This window comes from Phyllobates terribilis, unplaced genomic scaffold (genome assembly GCF_046119375.1).
Source record: "Phyllobates terribilis strain yellow unplaced genomic scaffold, ASM4611937v1 Scaffold_14__1_contigs__length_39327217, whole genome shotgun sequence".
NCBI lineage: Eukaryota > Metazoa > Chordata > Amphibia > Anura > Dendrobatidae > Phyllobates > Phyllobates terribilis.
Window position 1 is genome coordinate 20,353,946 of NW_027362774.1, and position 24,194 is coordinate 20,378,139.

Sequence of the window (24,194 nt, forward strand, 5' to 3'; positions counted from 1 at the left end):
CTTGTGTCCTGGCACACAGCCCCTCATGTCACTCCGCACAGCCCCTCCTGTCCCTCCGCACAGCCCCTCGCGTCCCTCTGCACAGCCCCTTGTGTCCTGGCACACAGCCCCTCGTGTCACTCTGCACAGCCCCTCCTGTCCCTCCGAACAGCCCCTCGCGTCCCTCTGCACAGCCCCTTGTGTCCTGGCACACAGCCCCTCATGTCACTCCGCACAGCCCCTCCTGTCCCTCCGCACAGCCCCTCGCGTCCCTCTGCACAGCCCCTTGTGTCCTGGCACACAGCCCCTCGTGTCACTCTGCACAGCCCCTCCTGTCCCTCCGAACAGCCCCTCGCATCCCTCTGCACAGCCCCTTGTGTCCTGGCACACAGCCCCTCGTGTCACTCCGCACAGCCCCTCCTGTCCCTCCGAACAGCCCCTCGCGTCCCTCTGCACAGCCCCTTGTGTCCTGGCACACAGTCCCTCGTGTCACTCTGCACAGCCCCTCCTGTCCCTCCGAACAGCCCCTCGCGTCCCTCCGCACAGCCCCTTGTGTCCTGGCACACAGCCCCTCATGTCACTCCGCACAGCCCCTCCTGTCCCTCCGCACAGCCCCTCGCGTCCCTCTGCACAGCCCCTTGTGTCCTGGCACACAGCCCCTCGTGTCACTCTGCACAGCCCCTCCTGTCCCTCCGAACAGCCCCTCGCGTCCCTCTGCACAGCCCCTTGTGTCCTGGCACACAGCCCCTCGTGTCACTCCGCACAGCCCCTCCTGTCCCTCCGAACAGCCCCTCGTGTCCCTCTGCACAGCCCCTTGTGTCCTGGCACACAGCCCCTCATGTCACTCCGCACAGCCCCTCGCGACCCTCTGCACAGCCCCTTGTGTCCCGGCACACAGCCCCTCGTGTCACTCCGCACAGCCCCTCGCGTCCCTCTGCACAGCCCCTTGTGTCCTGGCACACAGCCCCTCGTGTCACTCTGCACAGCCCCTCATGTCCCTCCGCACAGCCCCTCGCGTCCCTCTGCACAGCCCCTTGTGTCCTGGCACACAGCCCCTCATGTCACGAAGCACAGCCCCTCCTGTCCCTCCACACAGCCCCTCGCGTCCCTCTGCACAGCCCCTTGTGTCCTGGCACACAGCCCCTCGTGTCACTCCGCACAGCCCCTCGCGTCCCTCTGCACAGCCCCTTGTGTCCTGGCACACAGCCCCTCGTGTCACTCTGCACAGCCCCTCATGTCCCTCCGCACAGCCCCTCGCGTCCCTCTGCACAGCCCCTTGTGTCCTGGCACACAGCCCCTCATGTCACGAAGCACAGCCCCTCCTGTCCCTCCACACAGCCCCTCGCGTCCCTCTGCACAGCCCCTTGTGTCCTGGCACACAGCCCCTCGTGTCACTCCGCACAGCCCCTCGCGTCCCTCTGCACAGCCCCTTGTGTCCTGGCACACAGCCCCTCGTGTCACTCTGCACAGCCCCTCATGTCCCTCCGCACAGCCCCTCGCGTCCCTCTGCACAGCCCCTTGTGTCCTGGCACACAGCCCCTCATGTCACTCCACACAGCCCCTCCTGTCCCTCCGCACAGCCCCTCGCGTCCCTCTGCACAGCCCTTGTGTCCTGGCACACAGCCCCTCGTGTCACTCTGCACAGCCCCTCATGTCCCTCCGCACAGCCCCTTGTGTCCTGGCACACAGCCCCTCATGTCCCTCCGCACAGCCCCTTGTGTCCTGGCACACAGCCCCTCGTGTCACTCCACACAGCCCCTCCTGTCCCTCCGCACAGCCCTTGTGTCCTGGCACACAGCCCCTCGTGTCACTCTGCACAGCCCCTCATGTCCCTCCGCACAGCCCCTTGTGTCCTGGCACACAGCCCCTCATGTCCCTCCGCACAGCCCCTTGTGTCCTGGCACACAGCCCCTCATGTCCCTCCGCACAGCCCCTTGTGTCCTGGCACACAGCCCCTCGTGTCACTCCGCACAGCCCCTCATGTCCCTCCGCACAGCCCCTTGTGTCCTGGCACACAGCCCCTCGTGTCACTCCGCACAGCCCCTCCTGTCCCTCTGCACAGCCCCTCCTGTCCCTCCGCACAGCCCCTCCTGTCCCTCCGCACAGCCCCTCCTGTCACTCCGCACAGCCCCTCATGTCCCTCCGCACAGCCCCTCGCATCCCTCTGCACAGCCCCTTGTGTCCTGGCACACAGCCCCTCGTGTCACTCCGCACAGCCCCTTGTGTCCTGGCACACAGCCCCTCATGTCCCTCCGCACAGCCCCTTGTGTCCTGGCACACAGCCCCTCGTGTCACTCCGCACAGCCCCTTGTGTCCTGGCACACAGCCCCTCATGTCCCTCCGCACAGCCCCTTGTGTCCTGGCACACAGCCCCTCGTGTCACTCCACACAGCCCCTCCTGTCCCTCCGCACAGCCCTTGTGTCCTGGCACACAGCCCCTCGTGTCACTCTGCACAGCCCCTCATGTCCCTCCGCACAGCCCCTTGTGTCCTGGCACACAGCCCCTCATGTCCCTCCGCACAGCCCCTTGTGTCCTGGCACACAGCCCCTCATGTCCCTCCGCACAGCCCCTTGTGTCCTGGCACACAGCCCCTCGTGTCACTCCGCACAGCCCCTCATGTCCCTCCGCACAGCCCCTTGTGTCCTGGCACACAGCCCCTCGTGTCACTCCGCACAGCCCCTCCTGTCCCTCTGCACAGCCCCTCCTGTCCCTCCGCACAGCCCCTCCTGTCCCTCCGCACAGCCCCTCCTGTCACTCCGCACAGCCCCTCATGTCCCTCCGCACAGCCCCTCGCATCCCTCTGCACAGCCCCTTGTGTCCTGGCACACAGCCCCTCGTGTCACTCCGCACAGCCCCTCCTGTCCCTCTGCACAGCCCCTCCTGTCCCTCCGCACAGCCCCTCCTGTCCCTCTGCACAGCCCCTCCTGTCACTCCGCACAGCCCCTCATGTCCCTCCGCACAGCCCCTCGCGTCCCTCTGCACAGCCCCTTGTGTCCTGGCACACAGCCCCTCGTGTCACTCCGCACAGCCCCTCGCGTCCCTCTGCACAGCCCCTTGTGTCCTGGCACACAGCCCCTCGTGTCACTCTGCACAGCCCCTCCTGTCCCTCCGCACAGCCCCTCGCGTCCCTCTGCACAGCCCCTTGTGTCCTGGCACACAGCCCCTCCTGTCCCTCCGCACAGCCCCTCGCGTCCCTCTGCACAGCCCCTTGTGTCCTGGCACACAGCCCCTCGTGTCACTCCGCACAGCCCCTCATGTCCCGGCACACAGCCCCGCTGCAGTCTGGTCATCGTTGCGGGATTCCCTGCGTCATCTTGGTGTCTGACATATTCGACTTCTACGTTTACTAGGCCGAAATGTCAAGACATGGTGACTAATATCTGCACAGGAGATGATGACGGTTCAGTGAAGACCGCGGCGGTGACCATACAGGACGAGTCCGCACTAAGCTCAGAGCAGACTGATAGTGGCCAGTAGGGGGCGCACACCCCAGCAGCTCGAGAAACAGAACCATCACCCTGCGGTATTTGCACTGACGACATGTGGGTGCCCTCCCCTCTATTAGGACATATATAGTGTGAACATCTTATCCGGACACCCCCCATACACCTCATGGGCCCCCTCCCAGTTGTGTCTCCTGAGATCTCCAGCTCTGTGGGGGTCGCAGTGGACGGTGGCAGCTGATAAACAACTTGCCCAATAAGTGTCACTTCTTCCAAGAACTTTTACTGTGAAAAAACACTTCCTCGCCTTTCCCCCGAATCTGGTGCTCTCCAGCCTCTGTGTCTGACCCCTCCGACCACTTCCCCTTCTCCTAGAACAGCCACCCCTGCAGTCTGCAAATCTGGGCTACCCATGGCATGGGTGACTGTGAGAGGGGCGGCTTCACATGTGTAAGGATATCCTGCAGAGTATTACACCACTGACCCCTGAAGAACATCGCTCCTCCACCTCTGGACAGATACATAGTAATATAGTGCCTAGAAAAAGTCTTCATACCCCATGAATTTTTTTCATGTTACAGCCACAAACTTAAATATATTTTATTGGGATTTTCTGTGATATAAAGTAACAAGTAATTGTGACGTGAAAAGGAAATGATACGAGGTTTTCCAATTATTGTACAAATATAAATCTGAACATTGTGCATTAGTATTCAGCCCCCTGTAGTGTGATGCCCCTAAATAAAATCCTGAGTGACCAATCGCCCCCAGAAGTCACATAATTAGTACATTGCGTTCACCTGGGTGTGATTTCTTCTCAGTATAACTACATCTGTTCTGTGAAGGCCTCAGAGGTTTGTGTGAGAACATTAGGGATCAAACAGAATCATGAAAACCAAGGAGCCCACCAGACAGATCAGGGATAAAGCTGAAAACCAAGGAGCCCACCAGACAGGTCAGGGATAAAGCTGAAAACCAAGGAGCCCACCAGACAGGACAGGGATAAATCTGAAAACCAAGGAGCCCACCAGACAGGTCAGGGATAAAGCTGAAAACCAAGGAGACCACCAGACAGGTCAGGGATAAAGTTGAAAACCAAGGAGCCCACCAGATAGGTCAGGGATAAAGCTGAAAACCAAGGAGACCAGCAGACAGGTCAGGGATAAAGCTGAAAACCAAGGAGCCCACCAGACTGGTCAAGGATAAAGCTGAAAACCAAGGAGACCACCAGACAGGTCAGGGATAAAGCTGAAAACCAAGGAGCCCACCAGACAGGTCGGCAATAAAGATGTGTAGAAGAGTAAAGCAGGGTTAGGTTATAGAAAATAGCCCAAGCTCTGAACATCTCACGGAGCACTGTGCTATCCATCACCCAAACATGGAAGGAGTATGGCACAACTGCAAACCTCCCAAGACATGGCCGTCCACATAACCTGACATCACAAGCAAGGAGGGAACTAATTAAGAAGCCACCAAGAGGCCCATGGTCACTGGAGGAGCTGCCAAGATCCACAGTTCAGGAGGAGAATCTGTCCACAGGACAACTATTAGTTGTATACTCCACAAATCTGGCCTTTATGGAAAAGCGGCAAGAAGAAAGCCATGTTTCAAAGCCATAAGAAGTCCTGTTTACAGAAAGCCATGTAGAGGACACAGTGAACATGTGGGGGAAGGGGCTCTGGTCAGATGAAAAAACACCATCCCCACCGTCACACATGGTGGTGGCAGCTTCATGATGTGGTGATGTGGGGAGGCTTTTCTTCAGCAGGGGCAGGGAAGCTGGACAGATCTGATGGGAAGACGTATGGAGCTAAATACACGACAATCCTGGAGGAAAACCTGTTAGAGGCTTCAAAACACTTGAGATTGGGACGTAGGTTCACCTTCCAGCAGGACAACGACCCTCAACATCCTGCCAGAGCTACAATGGAGGGTTTAGATCAGAGCATGTTCCTGTGTGTGAACGGCGCAGTCACAGTCCAGACCCAAATCCCAGAGAATCTGTGACAAGACGTGAAAATCACTGATCACAGATGTCTCCATCCGATCACTGAGCGAGAGTGAGTGTTCAAAGCTGGAGAGACAGACCCCAAAAGACTGCAGAGAAAGCTGGAGAGACAGACCACAAAAGACTGCAGCAGAGAAAGGTGGGAGAGACAGACCCCAAAAGACTACAGAGAAAGGTGGGAGAGACAGACCACAAAAGACTGCAGCAGAGAAAGGTGGGAGAGACAGACCCCAAAAGACTGCAGAGAAAGCTGGAGGGACAGACCCCAAAAGACTGCAGAGAAAGCTGGAGAGACAGACCCCAAAAGACTGCAGAGAAAGCTGGAGGGACAGACCCCAAAAGACTGCAGAGAAAGCTGGAGAGACAGACCCCAAAAGACTGCAGAGAAAGCTGGAGAGACAGACCCCAAAAGACTGCAGAGAAAGCTGGAGAGACAGACCCCAAAAGACTGCAGAGAAAGCTGGAGGGACAGACCCCAAAAGACTGCAGAGAAAGCTGGAGAGACAGACCCCAAAAGACTGCAGAGAAAGCTGGAGAGACAGACCCCAAAAGACTACAGAGAAAGGTGGGAGAGACAGACCCCAAAAGACTACAGAGAAAGCTGGAGGGACAGACCCCAAAAGACTGCAGAGAAAGCTGGAGAGACAGACCCCAAAAGACTGCAGAGAAAGCTGGAGGGACAGACCCCAAAAGACTGCAGAGAAAGCTGGAGAGACAGACCCCAAAAGACTGCAGAGAAAGCTGGAGAGACAGACCCCAAAAGACTACAGAGAAAGGTGGGAGAGACAGACCACAAAAGACTGCAGCAGAGAAAGGTGGGAGAGACAGACCCCAAAAGACTGCAGCGAGAGGTTGGAGAGACAGACCCCAAAAGACTACAGAGAAAGCTGGAGGGACAGACCCCAAAAGACTGCAGAGAAAGCTGGAGGGACAGAGCCCAAAAGACTGCAGAGAAAGGTGGGAGAGACAGACCCCAAAAGACTGCAGCAAGAGGAGGGAGAGACAGACCCCAAAATACTGCAGCGAGCGGTGGGAAAGACAGACCCCAAAAGACTGCAGAGATAGCTGGAGGGACAGACCCCAAAAGACTGCAGAGAAAGGTGGGAGAGACTGACCCCAAAAGACTACAGGGAAAGGTGGGACAGACAGACCCCAAAAGACTGCAGCAGAGAAAGGTGGGAGAGACAGACCCCAAAAGACTGCAGGGAAAGGTGAGACAGATCCCAAAAGACTGCAGAGAAAGGTGAGACACACCCCAGAAGACTGTAGCGAGAGGAGAGACAGACCCCAAAAGACTGCAGCGAGAGGTGGGAGAGACAGACCCCAAAAAGCTGCAGCAAGAGGTGGGAGAGACAGACCCCAAAAGACTGCAGAGAAAGCTGGAGGGACAGACCCCAAAAGACTGCAGTAGAAAAAGCTGGAGAGACAGACCCCAAAAGACTGCAACAGAGAAAGCTGGAGAGATAGACCCCAAAAGACTGCAGCCAGAGGTGGGAGAGACAGACCCCAAAAGACTGCAGAGAAAGCTGGAGAGACAGACCCCAAAAGACTGCAGAGAAAGGTGGGAGAGACAGACCCCAAAAGACTTCAGCGAGAGGTGGGAGAGACAGACCCCAAAAGACTGCAAACAAAGCTGGAGGGAGAGACCCCAAAAGACTGCAGAGAAAGGTGGGACAGACAGACCACAAAAGACTGCAGGGAAAGGTGGGACAGACAGACCCCAAAAGACTGCAGCAGAGAAAGGTGGGAGGGACAGACCCCAAAAGACTGCAGAGAAAGGTGAGACAGACCCCAAAAGACTGCAGCAAGAGGAGAGACAGACCCCAAAAGACTGCAGCAAGAGGTGGGAGAGACAGACCCCAAAAAACTGCAGCGAGAGGTGGGAGAGACAAACCCCAAAAGACTGCAGAAAAAGCTGGAGAGACAGACCCCAAAAGACTGCAGAAAAAGCTGGACTGACCGACCCCAAAAGACTGAGGCAGAGAAAGGTGGGAGAGACAGACCCCAAAAGACTGCTGGGAAAGGTGGGAGAGACAGACCCCAAAAGACTGCAGAGAAAGGTGGGAGAGACAGACCCCAAAAGACTGCAGAAAAAGATGGAGAGACAGACCCCAAAAGACTGCAGAGAAAGGTGGGAGAGACAGACCCCAAAAGACTACAGAAAGGTGGGAGAGACAGACCCCAAAAGACTGCAGAGAAAGGTGGGAGAGACAGACGTCAAAATACTGCAGGGAAAGGTGGGAGAGACAGACCCCAAAAGACTGCAGGGAAAGGTGGGAGAGACAGACCCCAAAAGACTGCAGTAGAGAAAGCTGGAGAGACAGACCCCAAAAGACTGCAGCGAGAGGTGGGAGAGACAGACCCCAAAAGACTGCAGAGAAAGGTGGGAGAGACAGACCCCAAAAGATTGCAGCAGAGAAAGGTGGGAGAGACAGACCCCAAAAGACTGCAGAGAAAGGTGGGAGAGACAGACCCCAAAAGACTTCAGCAGAGAAAGCTGGAGAGACAGACCCCAAAAGACTGCAGCGAGAGGTGGGAGAGACAGACCCCAAAAGACTGCAGAGAAAGGTGGGAGAGACAGACCCCAAAAGACTGCAGCAGTAACTGCAGAGAAAGGTGGTCCTACAAACTATTGACTCAGGGGGCTGAATACTAATGCACGGCACAATGTTCAGATTTCTATTATTACAGTAATTAGTGACCTTGTATCATTTCCTTTACTCGTCACAAATACTTGTTACTTTGTGTTGGTGTCAAATAAAATTCCAATAAAATACATTAAGTTTGTGGGTGTAACGTGAAACAATGTGGAAAAGTTCACAGAGTGTGAAAACTTTTTCAAGGCACTTCATAGCCTGCAGATTATTACACCACTGACCTCAGTGATCTGCAGAACATCACTGTTTTTCATGAAGCGCCTGTGTGAATGCAGCGCGTGTCTCGGCCCACGTTACTCACTCGCTGCAGATTCACCACAGGAAGGGGGCGGCTCGTTCATTCATCTGTTTTGCTCTTTTTTTCGCCCGGGTGTGTGATGCAATCGCTTCTGCTGCCGACCTCGGTGCCATCTCAAGTTCAGCTTTTACAATCATTTCTGCAAAAAGAAATATTGATTTGTGAAACGTTTATTAATTCTGAAACACATTTTTATCGCCTTCTCTCCGGCATTTCCTGATTTTCCCGCCTGTAGGTGGCGCTCTTGATTATTGGGATCAGTGTTAGGAAGATGAGGCCACAATATTGTCACATTTTTGAAGTTTCCTGATGAACCTAAAACTTTAAATTGAGACTAATTTCTGTTTGGTGAAATGTTCTGCAGCGTATAATAAACTTTGTGTTTCCATTCTCTAGCATTTTCAGGATCTCTGCTTGCTGTCAATCAATAATCCTACTCTAGGGGTTTGTTACACTTGCTTCCAGTGCAAACAATCCTGTGAGACTAAACACATCTGCGGCTCATCTCCTGTGCTGATGGTTCGTTCCAATGTCTCAGTGCAGGCTCTGGCCCGTGATCAGTACAGTCTCATTATTGCATTCTCTGCTGTGTAAAGTCTTCACTGTGGTGGTAATTCTATAGTGTCCAGACTGTGAACCCCTGCGGAGGATGTGGGTTTATCACCTTGTGAGACTACGCCTCCATCTTCAGACCTTTTCTTTTAATACAGGAAATTAATGCAGCGATGTTCTGCAGAGTAACACCGGTACCAGAATAGCAGGCGAAACGCGTGGTGGGCGCCCATACCCCGGTATATAGTGATAATGGGTGGGGGTCCTGCAGATTACGACACCTACAATGAGTATTTATAGTCTAGTCTTACCCACTGATCCACATGGCATGTCTTACGGTTTTATATAAATCACCGTGTAATGAAAAGTTCTGCATTAATAGATGACGTTACGTTCTAATTCTTCACCCTTTTCCATATCTCTGCCTGCTGTGAGTGAATGGCAATCTGTGCAGAGCTAAAATGAGGCTGTGATACATTTGTATTTATTTATTTATCTCTTTTGATACATTTATATCCAGTCTGGGAAATCCTATCAGCTGATACCTGTTTCCTGCACTGATACATTGTAACAACCTCTCTGGACCGCAGTGGATTGTGACTTTAGCATCTGCCGCACCATTTTTACTGCTGTATATGTCATTTTACTCCAATACTTGTCTCTCCAGCGTCTGCAAAACTACAACTCCCAGTTTGTGCTGCTCAGGCTATGCTGAGAGTTTCATGTCACTTGGCGGTGTGAGGAGCCTGGTGGGACTTTTTTTCTGCAACCCCCTGGAGGAAGGTGTCGATGGATGGGTGCCCCCTGTATGTGGCCTGTTTTTTGTAGGGCGGCATTGGGGGAATCCTATAATAGACCCTCACTGAGGTTTATGTAATGAGTGAGGTTTTGTCAGGGCGCAATACTCCACATATGGCGATCTCTGTACTGCGCCTCTGCACGTGTTGGAGCTATATGTGCCCGTGCACTATACTTATAGAGCTTATCGGCTGCTCTCAGATCAGCCCCCCGTGGTTTCCTGTCTCGGGGGGGGGGGGATTACACATATTCGTCACAGTCCCGGTCCTCTCCGGAGCCGGCTGCAGAAATGTCAGCGTGAATCATCTCGGCTGCAGATCTGAAATGTCAGCTCATACACACACGATACATTCAGCATTTCTCAGCCAGGATGACCGCCTCCTGCTCCACCGTCATATGATCCAAAACCACAGAATCAGCAGCGAAAAATGTGAGAAAAAGCTGACATTATCCTGACACCAGAGAACAATAGCATCTTAAAGGGATGCTGCAGCCTTCATTTTTCAGTAGGTTTTTGTTACAATTTTTTTACACCAGGTTCTGTGGTCGGGAAGCAATGATCTATTGGGGGAATCGTGACAGTGTGCACATTGCACGTAGTGACTGCGGACCTTTACCACCCAGGGGCTGAGCATTCCCGTCCTAGTCCTGCTCCACAGCTGGCGGAGCGTAGACAATGCTCTGTGAGCCGCACACATCCCTCTCCTATCCTGGACTCCATCCACACTGATACATTGTAACAGCACAGCAGCTGTGTGAGCAGGACAAGCTTAGGGTATTCAATATCCGGGAGTAATAATATGCTGATGTTCACTGACAGCAAGCAGAGAGTTGGAAAGGAAAAGACATTGAAACAAGAATAGAGATTTGCAGAACATTTCTGGATTATTTGGAAATGTCTGGAAAGTTCTCATATTTGGGCTGTGAGAATCCTGTCACCGTGAAACGAAAGGAAAAGGCAGGTTGATGAAGAGCTGTTAACAGCAGTCATAGAGGAGGAGCCGGTGCTATTATCAGTCATAGAGGAGGAGCCGGTGCTGTTATCAGTCATAGAGGAGGAGCCGGTGCTATTATCAGTCATAGAGGAGGAGCCGGTGCTATTATCAGTCATAGAGGAGGAGCCGGTGCTGTTATCAGCAGTCATAGCTGAGGAGCCAGTACTGTTATCAGCAGTCATAGCTGAGGAGCCGGAGCTGTTATCAGCAGTCATAGATGAGGAGCCAGTGCTGTTATCAGTCATAATGGAGGAGCCGGTGCTCTTATCAGTCATAGAGGAGGAGCCAGTGCTGTTATCAGCAGTCATAGATGTGGAGCCAGTGCTGTTGTCATCAGTCATAGTCGAGGAGCCGGTTCTGTTATCAGCAGTCATAGATGAGGAGCCAGTGCTTTTATCAGTCATAGATGAGGAGCCCGTGCTGTTGTCAACAGTCATAGATGAGGAGCCGGTGCTGTTGTCATCAGTTATAATCGAGGAGCCGTTCCTGTTATCAGCAGTCATAGATGTAGAGCCGGTGCTGTTATCAGTCACAGATGAAGAGCCGGTGCTGTTATCAGCAGTCATAGATGAGGAGCTGGTGCTGTTATCAGCAGTCATAGATGAGGAGCTGGTGCTGTTATCAGCAGTCATAGCTGAGGAACCGGTGCTGTTATCAGTCATAGACGAGGAGCCAGTGCTGTTATCAGTCATAGATGAAGAGCTAGTGCTGTTATCGGCAGTCATAGAGGAGGAGCCGGTGCTGTTAGCAGTCATAGATGAGGAGCCAGTGCTGTTAGCAGTCATAGATGAAGAGCTGGTGCTGTTATCGGCAGTCATAGAGGAGGAGCCGATGCTGTTAGCAGTCATAGATGTGGAGCCAGTGCTGTTATCAGTCATAGATGAGGAGCCGATGCTGTTATCAGTCATAGATGAGGAGCCAGTGCTGTTATCAGTCATAGATGAAGAGCTAGTGCTGTTATCGGCAGTCATAGAGGAGGAGCCGGTGCTGTTAGCAGTCATAGATGAGGAGCCAGTGCTGTTATCAGTCATAGATGAAGAGCTGGTGCTGTTATCGGCAGTCATAGAGGAGGAGCCGATGCTGTTAGCAGTCATAGATGAGGAGCCAGTGCTGTTGTCATCAGTCATAGTCGAGGAGCCGATGCTGTTATCAGCAGTCATAGATGTGGAGCCGGTGCTGTTATCAGTCACAGATGAAGAGCCGGTGATGTTGTCAGTCATAGAAGAGGAGCCGATGCTGTTATCAGCAGTCATAGATGAAGAGCTGGTGCTGTTATGGGCAGTCATAGAGGAGGAGCCGGTGCTGTTAGCAGTCATAGATGTGGAGCCAGTGCTGTTATCAGTCATAGATGAGGAGCCGATGCTGTTATCAGTCATAGATGAGGAGCCAGTGCTGTTACCAGTCATAGATGAGGAGCCGGTGCTGTTATCAGTCATAGATGAGGAGCCAGTGCTTTTATCAGTCATAGATGAGGAGCCGCAGCTGTTATCAGTCATAGATGAGGAGCTAGTGCCATTGTCAGCAGTCATAGTCGAGGAGCCGCTCCTGTTATCAGCAGTCATAGACGAGGAGCCGGTAATGTTATCAGTCATAGATGAGGAGCCGGTGCTGTTGTCAGCAGTCATAGTCGAGGAGCCGGTCCTGTTATCAGCAGTTATAGATGAGGAGCCGGTACTGTTATCAGTCATAGATGAGGAGCCGGTGCTGTTATCAGTCATAGATGAGAAGCCAGTGCTGTTGTCAGCAGTCATAGAGGAGGAGTCAGGGCTGTTATCAGTTATAGATGAGGAGCCAGTGCTGTTATCAGCAGTCATAGATGAGGAGCCGGTGCTCTTATCAGTCATAGATGAGGAGTCAGTGCTGTTATCAGCAGTCATAGCTGAGGAGCCGGTGCTCTTATCAGTCATAGAGGAGGAGCTGGTGCTCTTATCAGTCATAGATGAGAAGCCGGTGCTGTTATCAGCAGTCATAGCTGAGGAGCCGGTGCTCTTATCAGTCATAGAGGAGGAGCCAGTGCTCTTATCAGTCATAGATGAGGAGCCAGTGCTGTTATCAGCAGTCATAGCTGAGGAGCCAGTGCTGTTATCAGTCATAGATGAGGAGCCGGTGCTGTTTTCAGCAGTCATAGCTGAGGAGCCGGTGCTCTTATCAGTCATAGATGAGGAGCCGGTGCTGTTATCAGCAGCCATAGCTGAGGAGCCGGTGCTCTTATCAGTCATAGAGGAGGAGCCGGTGCTCTTATCAGTCATAGATGAGGAGCCAGTGCTGTTATCAGCAGTCATAGCTGAGGAGCCGGTGCTCTTATCAGTCATAGATGAGGAGCCGATGCTGTTATCAGCAGTCATAGCTGAGGAGCCAGTGCTGTTATTAGTCATAGATGAGGAGCCGGTGCTGTTATCAGCAGTCATAGCTGAGGAGCCAGTGCTGTTATCAGTCATAGATGAGGAGCCAGTGCCGTTGTCAGCAGTCATAGATGAGAAGCCAGTGCCGTTGTCAGCAGTCATAGTCGAGGAACCGCTCCTGTTATCAGCAGTCATAGATGAGGAGCCAGTGCTGTTGTCAGCAGTCATAGTCGAGGAGCCGGTCCTGTTATCAGCAGTCATAGATATAGAGCCGGTGCTGTTATCAGTCATAGATGAGGAGCCGGTGCTGTTATCAGCAGTCATAGCTGAGGAACCTGTGCTGTTATCAGTCATAGATGAGGAGCCAGTGCTGTTATCAGTCATAGATGAAGAGCTGCTGCTGTTATCGGCAGTCATAGAGGAGGAGCCGGTGCTGTTAGCAGTCATAGATGAGGAGCCAGTGCTGTTATCAGTCATAGATGAAGAGCTGGTGCTGTTATCGGCAGTCATAGAGGAGGAGACGATGCTGTTAGCAGTCATAGATGAGGAGCCAGTGCTGTTGTCATCAGTCATAGATGAGGAGCCAGTGCTGTTGTCATCAGCCACAGATGAAGAGCCGGTGATGTTGTCAGTCATAGATGAGGAGCCGGTGCTGTTATCAGCAGTCATATAGATGAAGAGCTGGTGCTGTTATCGGCAGTCATAGAGGAGGAGCCGGTGCTGTTAGCAGTCATAGATGTGGAGCCAGTGCTGTTATCAGTCATAGATGAGGAGCCAATGCTGTTATCAGTCATAGATGAGGAGCCAGTGCCGTTGTCAGTCATAGATGAGGAGCCAGTGCTTTTATCAGTCATAGATGAGGAGCCGCTGCTGTTATCAGTCATAGATGAGGAGCTAGTGCCATTGTCAGCAGTCATAGTCGAGGAGCCGCTCCTGTTATCAGCAGTCATAGATGAGGAGCCGGTAATGTTATCAGTCATAGATGAGGAGCCGGTGCTGTTGTCAGCAGTCATAGTCGAGGAGCCGGTCCTGTTATCAGCAGTTATAGATGAGGAGCCGGTACTGTTATCAGTCATAGATGAGGAGCCGGTGCTGTTATCAGTCATAGATGAGGAGCCAGTGCTGTTGTCAGCAGTCATAGAGGAGGAGTCAGGGCTGTTATCAGTTATAGATGAGGAGCCAGTGCTGTTATCAGCAGTCATAGATGAGGAGCCGGTGCTCTTATCAGTCATAGATGAGGAGCCAGTGCTGTTATCAGCAGTCATAGCTGAGGACCGGTGCTCTTATCAGTCATAGAGGAGGAGCTGGTGCTCTTATCAGTCATAGATGAGAAGCCGGTGCTGTTATCAGCAGTCATAGCTGAGGAGCCGGTGCTCTTATCAGTCATAGAGGAGGAGCCAGTGCTCTTATCAGTCATAGATGAGGAGCCAGTGCTGTTATCAGCAGTCATAGCTGAGGAGCTGGTGCTGTTATCAGTCATAGAGGAGGAACCGGTGCTCTTATCAGTCATAGATGAGGAGCCGGTGCTGTTATCAGCAGTCATAGCTGAGGAGCCAGTGCTCTTATCAGTCATAGATGAGGAGCCAGTGCTGTTATCAGCAGTCATAGCTGAGGAGCTGGTGCTGTTATCAGTCATAGAGGAGGAACCGGTGCTGTTATCAGTCATAGATGAGGAGCCGGTGCTGTTATCAGCAGTCATAGCTGAGGAGCCGGTGCTCTTATCAGTCATAGATGAGGAGCCGGTGCTGTTATCAGCAGTCATAGCTGAGGAGCCGGTGCTCTTATCCGTCATAGAGGAGGAGCCGGTGCTCTTATCAGTCATAGATGAGGAGCCAGTGCTGTTATCAGCAGTCATAGCTGAGGAGCCGGTGCTCTTATCAGTCATAGATGAGGAGCCGGTGCTGTTATCAGCAGTCATAGCTGAGGAGCCAGTGCTGTTATCAGTCATAGATGAGGAGCCGCTGCTGTTATCAGCAGTCATAGCTGAGGAGCCAGTGCTGTTATCAGTCATAGATGAGGAGCCAGTGCCGTTGTCAGCAGTCATAGATGAGGAGCCAGTGCCGTTGTCAGCAGTCATAGTCGAGGAGCCGCTCCGGTTATCAGCAGTCATAGATGAGGAGCCAGTGCTGTTGTCAGCAGTCATAGTCGAGGAGCCGGTCCTGTTATCAGCAGTCATAGATATAGAGCCGGTGCTGTTATCAGTCATAGATGAGGAGCCGGTGCTGTTATCAGCAGTCATAGCTGAGGAACCTGTGCTGTTATCAGTCATAGATGAGGAGCCAGTGCTGTTATCAGTCATAGATGAAGAGCTGGTGCTGTTATCGGCAGTCATAGAGGAGGAGCCGGTGCTGTTAGCAGTCATAGATGAGGAGCCGGTGGTCTTATCAGTCATAGATGAGGAGCCGGTGCTGTTATCAGCAGTCATAGCTGAGGAGCCAGTGCTGTTATCAGTCATAGATGAGGAGCCGGTGCTGTTATCAGCAGTCATAGCTGAGGAGCCAGTGCTGTTATCAGTCATAGATGAGGAGCCAGTGCCGTTGTCAGCAGTCATAGATGAGGAGCCAGTGCCGTTGTCAGCAGTCATAGTCGAGGAGCCGCTTCGGTTATCAGCAGTCATAGATGAGGAGCCAGTGCTGTTGTCAGCAGTCATAGTCGAGGAGCCGGTCCTGTTATCAGCAGTCATAGATATAGAGCCGGTGCTGTTATCAGTCATAGATGAGGAGCCGGTGCTGTTATCAGCAGTCATAGCTGAGGAACCTGTGCTGTTATCAGTCATAGATGAGGAGCCAGTGCTGTTATCAGTCATAGATGAAGAGCTGGTGCTGTTATCGGCAGTCGTAGAGGAGGAGCCGGTGCTGTTAGCAGTCATAGATGAGGAGCCAGTGCTGTTATCAGTCATAGAGGAGGAGCCGGTGCTCTTATCAGTCATAGATGAGGAGCCAGTGCTATTATCAGCAGTCATAGCTGAGGAGCCGGTGCTCTTATCAGTCATAGATGAGGAGCCGGTGCTGTTATCAGCAGTCATAGCTGAGGAGCCAGTGCTGTTATCAGTCATAGATGAGGAGCCAGTGCCGTTGTCAGCAGTCATAGATAAGAAGCCAGTGCCGTTGTCAGCAGTCATAGTCGAGGAGCCGCTCCTGTTATCAGCAGTCATAGATGAGGAGCCAGTGCTGTTGTCAGCAGTCATAGTCGAGGAGCCGGTCCTGTTATCAGCAGTCATAGATATAGAGCCGGTGCTGTTATCAGTCATAGATGAGGAGCCGGTGCTGTTATCAGCAGTCATAGCTGAGGAACCTGTGCTGTTATCAGTCATAGATGAGGAGCCAGTGCTGTTATCAGTCATAGATGAAGAGCTGGTGCTGTTATCGGCAGTCATAGAGGAGGAGCCGGTGCTGTTAGCAGTCATAGATGAGGAGCCAGTGCTGTTATCAGTCATAGATGAAGAGCTGGTGCTGTTATCGGCAGTCATAGAGGAGGAGCCGGTGCTGTTAGCAGTCATAGATGAGGAGCCAGTGCTGTTGTCATCAGTCATAGATGAGGAGCCGGTGGTGTTATCAGCCACAGATGAAGAGCCGGTGATGTTGTCAGTCATAGATGAGGAGCCGGTGCTGTTATCAGCAGTCATATAGATGAAGAGCTGGTGCTGTTATCGGCAGTCATAGAGGAGGAGCCGGTGCTGTTAGCAGTCATAGATGTGGAGCCAGTGCTGTTATCAGTCATAGATGAGGAGCCAATGCTGTTATCAGTCATAGATGAGGAGCCAGTGCCGTTGTCAGTCATAGATGAGGAGCCAGTGCTTTTATCAGTCATAGATGAGGAGCCGCTGCTGTTATCAGTCATAGATGAGGAGCTAGTGCCATTGTCAGCAGTCATAGTCGAGGAGCCGCTCCTGTTATCAGCAGTCATAGATGAGGAGCCGGTAATGTTATCAGTCATAGATGAGGAGCCGGTGCTGTTGTCAGCAGTCATAGTCGAGGAGCCGGTCCTGTTATCAGCAGTTATAGATGAGGAGCCGGTACTGTTATCAGTCATAGATGAGGAGCCGGTGCTGTTATCAGTCATAGATGAGGAGCCAGTGCTGTTGTCAGCAGTCATAGAGGAGGAGTCAGGGCTGTTATCAGTTATAGATGAGGAGCCAGTGCTGTTATCAGCAGTCATAGATGAGGAGCCGGTGCTCTTATCAGTCATAGATGAGGAGCCAGTGCTGTTATCAGCAGTCATAGCTGAGGAGCCGGTGCTCTTATCAGTCATAGAGGAGGAGCTGGTGCTCTTATCAGTCATAGATGAGAAGCCGGTGCTGTTATCAGCAGTCATAGCTGAGGAGCCGGTGCTCTTATCAGTCATAGAGGAGGAGCCAGTGCTCTTATCAGTCATAGATGAGGAGCCAGTGCTGTTATCAGCAGTCATAGCTGAGGAGCTGGTGCTGTTATCAGTCATAGAGGAGGAACCGGTGCTCTTATCAGTCATAGATGAGGAGCCGGTGCTGTTATCAGCAGTCATAGCTGAGGAGCCAGTGCTGTTATCAGTCATAGATGAGGAGCCGGTGCTGTTATCAGCAGTCATAGCTGAGGAGCCGGTGCTCTTATCAGTCATAGATGAGGAGCCGGTGCTGTTATCAGCAGTCATAGCTGAGGAGCCGGTGCTCTTATCCGTCATAGAGGAGGAGCCGGTGCTCTTATCAGTCATAGATGAGGAGCCAGTGCTGTTATCAGCAGTCATAGCTGAGGAGCCGGTGCTCTTATCAGTCATAGATGAGGAGCCAGTGCCGTTGTCAGCAGTCATAGATGAGGAGCCAGTGCCGTTGTCAGCAGTCATAGTCAAGGAGCCGCTCCGGTTATCAGCAGTCATAGATGAGGAGGCAGTGCTGTTGTCAGCAGTCATAGTCGAGGAGCCGGTCCTGTTATCAGCAGTCATAGATATAGAGCCGGTGCTGTTATCAGTCATAGATGAGGAGCCGGTGCTGTTATCAGCAGTCATAGCTGAGGAACCTGTGCTGTTATCAGTCATAGATGAGGAGCCAGTGCTGTTATCAGTCATAGATGAAGAGCTGGTGCTGTTATCGGCAGTCATAGAGGAGGAGCCGGTGCTGTTAGCAGTCATAGATGAGGAGCCGGTGCTCTTATCAGTCATAGATGAGGAGCCGGTGCTGTTATCAGCAGTCATAGCTGAGGAGCCAGTGCTGTTATCAGTCATAGATGAGGAGCCGGTGCTGTTATCAGCAGTCATAGCTGAGGAGCCAGTGCTGTTATCAGTCATAGATGAGGAGCCAGTGCCGTTGTCAGCAGTCATAGATGAGGAGCCAGTGCCGTTGTCAGCAGTCATAGTCGAGGAGCCGCTCCGGTTATCAGCAGTCATAGATGAGGAGCCGGTGCTGTTGTCAGCAGTCATAGTCGAGGAGCCGGTCCTGTTATCAGCAGTCATAGATATAGAGCCGGTGCTGTTATCAGTCATAGATGAGGAGCCGGTGCTGTTATCAGCAGTCATAGCTGAGGAACCTGTGCTGTTATCAGTCATAGATGAGGAGCCAGTGCTGTTATCAGTCATAGATGAAGAGCTGGTGCTGTTATCGGCAGTCATAGAGGAGGAGCCGGTGCTGTTAGCAGTCATAGATGAGGAGCCAGTGCTATTATCAGTCATAGATGAAGAGCTGGTGCTGTTATCGGCAGTCATAGAGGAGGAGACGATGCTGTTAGCAGTCATAGATGAGGAGCCAGTGCTGTTGTCATCAGTCATAGTCGAAGAGCCGGTTCTGTTATCAGCAGTCATAGATGTGGAGCCGATGCTGTTATCAGCAGTCATAGATGTGGAGCCGGTTCTGTTATCAGCAGTCATAGATGAGGAGCTGGTGCTGTTATCAGCCACAGATGAAGAGCCGGTGATGTTGTCAGTCATAGATGAGGAGCCGGTGCTGTTATCAGCAGTCATATAGATGAAGAGCTGGTGCTGTTATCGGCAGTCATAGAGGAGGAGCCGGTGCTGTTAGCAGTCATAGATGTGGAGCCAGTGCTGTTATCAGTCATAGATGAGGAGCCAATGCTGTTATCAGTCATAGATGAGGAGCCAGTGCTGTTATCAGTCATAGATGAGGAACCGGTGCTGTTATCAGTCATAGATGAGGAGCCAGTGCTTTTATCAGTCATAGATGAGGAGCCGCTGCTGTTATCAGTCATAGATGAGGAGCTAGTGCCATTGTCAGCAGTCATAGTCGAGGAGTCGCTTCTATTATCAGCAGTCATAGATGAGGAGCCAGTGCTGTTGTCAGCAGTCATAGCCGAGGAGCCGGTCCTGTTATCAGCAGTTATAGATGAGGAGCCGGTACTGTTATCAGTCATAGATGAGGAGCCGGTGCTGTTATCAGTCATAGATGAGGAGCCAGTGCTGTTATCAGCAGTCATAAAGGAGGAGTCAGGGCTGTTATCAGTTATAGATGAGGAGCCAGTGCTGTTATCAGCAGTCATAGATGAGGAGCCGGTGCTCTTATCAGTCATAGATGAGGAGCCAGTGCTGTTATCAGCAGTCATAGCTGAGGAGCCGGTGCTCTTATCAGTCATAGAGGAGGAGCTGGTGCTCTTATCAGTCATAGAGGAGAAGTCGGTGCTGTTATCAGCAGTCATAGCTGAGGAGCCGGTGCTCTTATCAGTCATAGAGGAGTAGCCAGTGCTCTTATCAGTCATAGATGAGGAGCCAGTGCTGTTATCAGCAGTCATAGCTGAGGAGCCGGTGCTGTTATCAGTCATAGAGGAGGAACCGGTGCTCTTATCAGTCATAGATGAGGAGCCGGTGCTGTTATCAGCAGTCATAGCTGAGGAGCCAGTGCTGTTATCAGTCATAGATGAGGAGCCGGTGCTGTTATCAGCAGTCATAGCTGAGGAGCCGGTGCTCTTATCAGTCATAGATGAGGAGCCAGTGATTTTATCAGTCATATATGAGGAGCCGGTGCTATTGTCAGCAGTCATAGATGAGGAGCTAGTGCTTTTATCAGTCATAGATGAGGAGCCGCTGCTGTTATCAGCAGTCATAGATGAGGAGCCAGTGCTTTTATCAGTCATAGATGAGGAGCCGGTGCTGTTGTCAGCAGTCATAGTCGAGGTGCCGGTCCTGTTATCAGCAGTCATAGATGAGGACCAGTGCTTTTATCAATCATAGATGAGGAGCCGGTGTTGTTATCAGCAGTCATAGATGATGAGCCTGTGCTTTTATCAGTCATAGATGAGGAGCCGGTGCTGTTATCAGCAGTCATAGATGAGGAGCCAGTGATTTTATTACTCATAGATGAGGAGCCGGCGCTGTTGTCAGCAGTCATAGTCGAGGAGCCGGTCCTGTTATCAGCAGTCATAGATGTGGAGCCAGTGCTGTTGTCATCAGTTATAGTCGAGGAGCCGGTCCTGTTATCAGCAGTCATAGATGTAGAGCCGGTGCTGTTATCAGCAGTCATAGATGAGGAGCCGGTGCTGTTATCAGCAGTCATAGATGAGGAGCTGGTGCTGTTATCAGCAGTCATAGCTGAGGAAGCGGTGCTGTTATCAGTCATAGATGAGGAGCCAGTGCTGTTATCAGTCATAGATGAAGAGCTGGTGCTGTTATCGGCAGTCATAGAGGAGGAGCCGGTGCTGTTAGCAGTCATAGATGAGGAGCCAGTGCTGTTATCAGTCATAGATGAAGAGCTGGTGCTGTTATCGGCAGTCATAGAGGAGGAGCCGATGCTCTTAGCAGTCATAGATGAGGAGCCAGTGCTGTTGTCATCAGTCATAGTCGAGGAGCCGGTCCTGTTATCAGCAGTCATAGATGTGGAGCCGGTGCTGTTATCAGCAGTCATAGATGAAGAGCTGGTGCTGTTATCGGCAGTCATAGAGGAGGAGCCGGTGCTGCTAGCAGTCATAGATGTGGAGCCAGTGCTGTTATCAGTCATAGATGAGGAGCCAGTGCTGCTAGCTGTCATAGATGTGGAGCCAGTGCTGCTATCAGTCATAGATGAGGAGCCGGTGTTGTTATCAGTCATAGATGAGGAATCGGTGCTGTTATCCGTCATAGATGAGGAGCCAGTGCTTTTATCAGTCATAGATGAGGAGCCGCTGCTGTTATCAGTCATAGATGAGGAGCCAGTGCCGTTGTGAGCAGTCATAGTCGAGGAGCCGCTCCTGTTATCAGCAGTCATAGATGAGGAGCCACTGCTGTTGTCAGCAGTCATAGTCGAGGAGCCGGTCCTGTTATCAGCAGTCATAGATATAGAGCCGGTGCTGTTATCAGTCATAGATGAGGAGCCGGTGCTGTTATCAGCAGTCATAGATGAGGAGCCAGTGCTGTTGTCATCAGTCATAGTCGAGGAGCCGGTCCTGTTAGCAGTCATAGATGAGGAGCCAGTGCTATTGTCATCAGTCATAGTCGAGGAGCCGGTTCTGTTATCAGCAGTCATAGATGAGGAGCCAGTGCTTTTATCAGTCATAGATGAGGAGCCCGTGCTGTTGTCAACAGTCATAGATGAGGAGCCAGTGCTTTTAGCAGTCATAGATGAGGAGCCGCTGCTGTTATCAGCAGTCATAGATGAGGAGCCAGTGCTTTTATCAGTCAAAGATGAGGAGCCGGTGCTGTTATCAGCAGTCATAGATGAGGAGCCAGTGCTTTTATCAGTCATAGATGAGGAGCCGGTGCTGTTGTCAGCAGTCATAGTCGAGGAGCCGGTGCTGTTGTCAGCAGTCATAGTCGAGGAGCCGGTCCTGTTATCAGCAGTCATAGATGAGGAGCCAGTGCTGTTGTCATCAGTTATAGTCGAGGAGCCGGTCCTGTTATCAGCAGTCATGGATGTAGAGCCGGTGCTGTTATCAGTCACAGATGAAGAGCCGGTGCTGTTGTCAGCCATAGATGAGTAGCCGGTGCTGTTCTCAGCAGTCATAGATGAGGAGCCGGTGCTGTTATCAGCAGTCATAGATGAGGAGCTGGTGCTGTTATCACCAGTCATAGCTGAGGAACCGGTGCTGTTATCAGTCATAGATGAGGAGCCAGTGCTGTTATCATTCATAGATGAAGAGCTGGTGCTGTTATCGGCAGTCATAGAGGAGGAGCCGGTGCTGTTAGCAGTCATAGATGAGGAGCCAGTGCTGTTATCAGTCATAGATGAAGACCTGGTGCTGTTATCGGCAGTCATAGAGGAGGAGCCGATGCTGTTAGCAGTCATAGATGAGGAGCCAGTGCTGTTGTCATCCGTTATAGTCGAGGAGCCGGTTCTGTTATCAACAGTCATAGATGTGGAGCCGGTGCTGTTATCAGTCACAGATGAAGAGCCGGTGATGTTGTCAGTCATAGATGAGGAGCCGGTGCTGTTATCAGCAGTAATAGATGAAGAGCTGGTGCTTTTATCGGCAGTCATAGAGGAGGAGCCGGTGCTGTTAGCAGTCATAGATGTGGAGCAAGTGCTGTTATCAGTCATAGATGAGGAGCCGATGCTGTTATCTGTCATAGATGAGGAGCCAGTGCTGTTATCAGTCATAGATGAGGAGCCGGTGCTATTATCAGTCATAGATGAGGAGCTAGTGCCATTGTCAGCAGTCATAGTCGAGGAGCCGCTCCTGTTATCAGCAGTCATAGATGAGGAGCCAGTGCTGTTGTCAGCAGTCATAGTCGAGGAGCCGGTCCTGTTATCAGCAGTTATAGATGAGGAGCCGGTACTGTTATCAGTCATAGATGAGGAGCCGGTGCTGTTATCAGTCATAGATGAGGAGCCAGTGCTGTTGTCAGCAGTCATAGAGGAGGAGTCAGGGCTGTTATCAGTTATAGATGAGGAGCCAGTGCTGTTATCAGCAGTCATAGATGAGGAGCCGGTGCTCTTATCAGTCATAGATGAGGAGCCGGTGCTGTTATCAGCAGTCATAGCTGAGGAGCCGGTGCTCTTATCAGTCATAGAGGAGGAACCAGTGCTCTTATCAGTAATAGATGAGGAGCCGGTGCTGTTATCAGCAGTCATAGCTGAGGAGCCGGTGCTGTTATCAGTCATAGAGGAGGAACCGGTGCTCTTATCAGTCATAGATGAGGAGCTGGTGCTGTTATCAGCAGTCATAGCTGAGGAGCCAGTGCTCTTATCAGTCATAGATGAGGAGCCAGTGATTTTATCAGTCATAGATTAGGAGCCGGTGCTGTTGTCAGCAGTCATAGATGAGGAGCCAGTGCTTTTATCAGTCATAGATGAGGAGCCGCTGCTGTTATCAGCAGTCATAGATGAGGAGCCAGTGCTTTTATCAGTCATAGATGAGGAGCCGGTGCTGTTGTCAGCAGTCATAGTCGAGATGCCGGTCCTGTTATCAGCAGTCATAGATGAGGACCAGTGCTTTTATCAGTCATAGATGAGGAGCCGGTGCTGTTATCAGCAGTAATAGATGAGGAGCCAGTGATTTTATTAGTCATAGATGAGGAGCCGGCTCTGTTATCAGCAGTCAGAGATGAGGAGCCAGTGATTTTATTAGTCATAGATGAGGAGCCGGCTCTGTTGTCAGCAGTCATAGATGTGGAGCCAGTGCTGTTGTCATCAGTTATAGTCGAGGAGCCAGTGCTGTTATCAGCAGTCATAGATGTAGAACCGGTGCTGTTGTCAGCCATAGATGAGTAGCCAGTGCTGTTCTCAGCAGTCATAGATGAGGAGCCGGTGCTGTTATCAGCAGTCATAGATGAGGAGCTGCTGCTGTTATCAGCAGTCATAGCTGAGGAAGCGGTGCTGTTATCAGTCATAGATGAGGAGCCAGTGCTGTTATCAGTCATAGATGAAGAGCTGGTGCTGTTATCGGCAGTCATAGAGGAGGAGCCGGTGCTGTTAGCAGTCATAGATGAGGAGCCAGTGCTGTTATCAGTCATAGATGGAGAGCTGGTGCTGTTATCGGCAGTCATAGAGGAGGAGCCGATGCTCTTAGCAGTCATAGATGAGGAGCCAGTGCTGTTGTCATCAGTCATAGTCGAGGAGCCGGTCCTGTTATCAGCAGTCATAGATGTGGAGCCTGTGCTGTTATCAGTCACAGATGAAGAGCCGGTGCTGTTGTCAGCCATAGATGAGTAGCCGGTGCTGTTCTCAGCAGTCATAGATGAGGAGCCGGTGCTGTTATCAGCAGTCATAGATGAGGAGCTGGTGCTGTTATCAGC

At 51.9% G+C, this 24,194-nt stretch overlaps 1 protein-coding gene across 1 annotated transcript in view; it reads left to right on the forward strand.

Moving 5' to 3' along the window:
- Nucleotides 1–24,194, forward strand: part of LOC141175946 (dual specificity protein phosphatase 22-A-like) — a 114,811-nt gene that overhangs the window by 51,126 nt on the left and 39,491 nt on the right. The gene's annotated exons all lie outside the window — the stretch shown is intronic.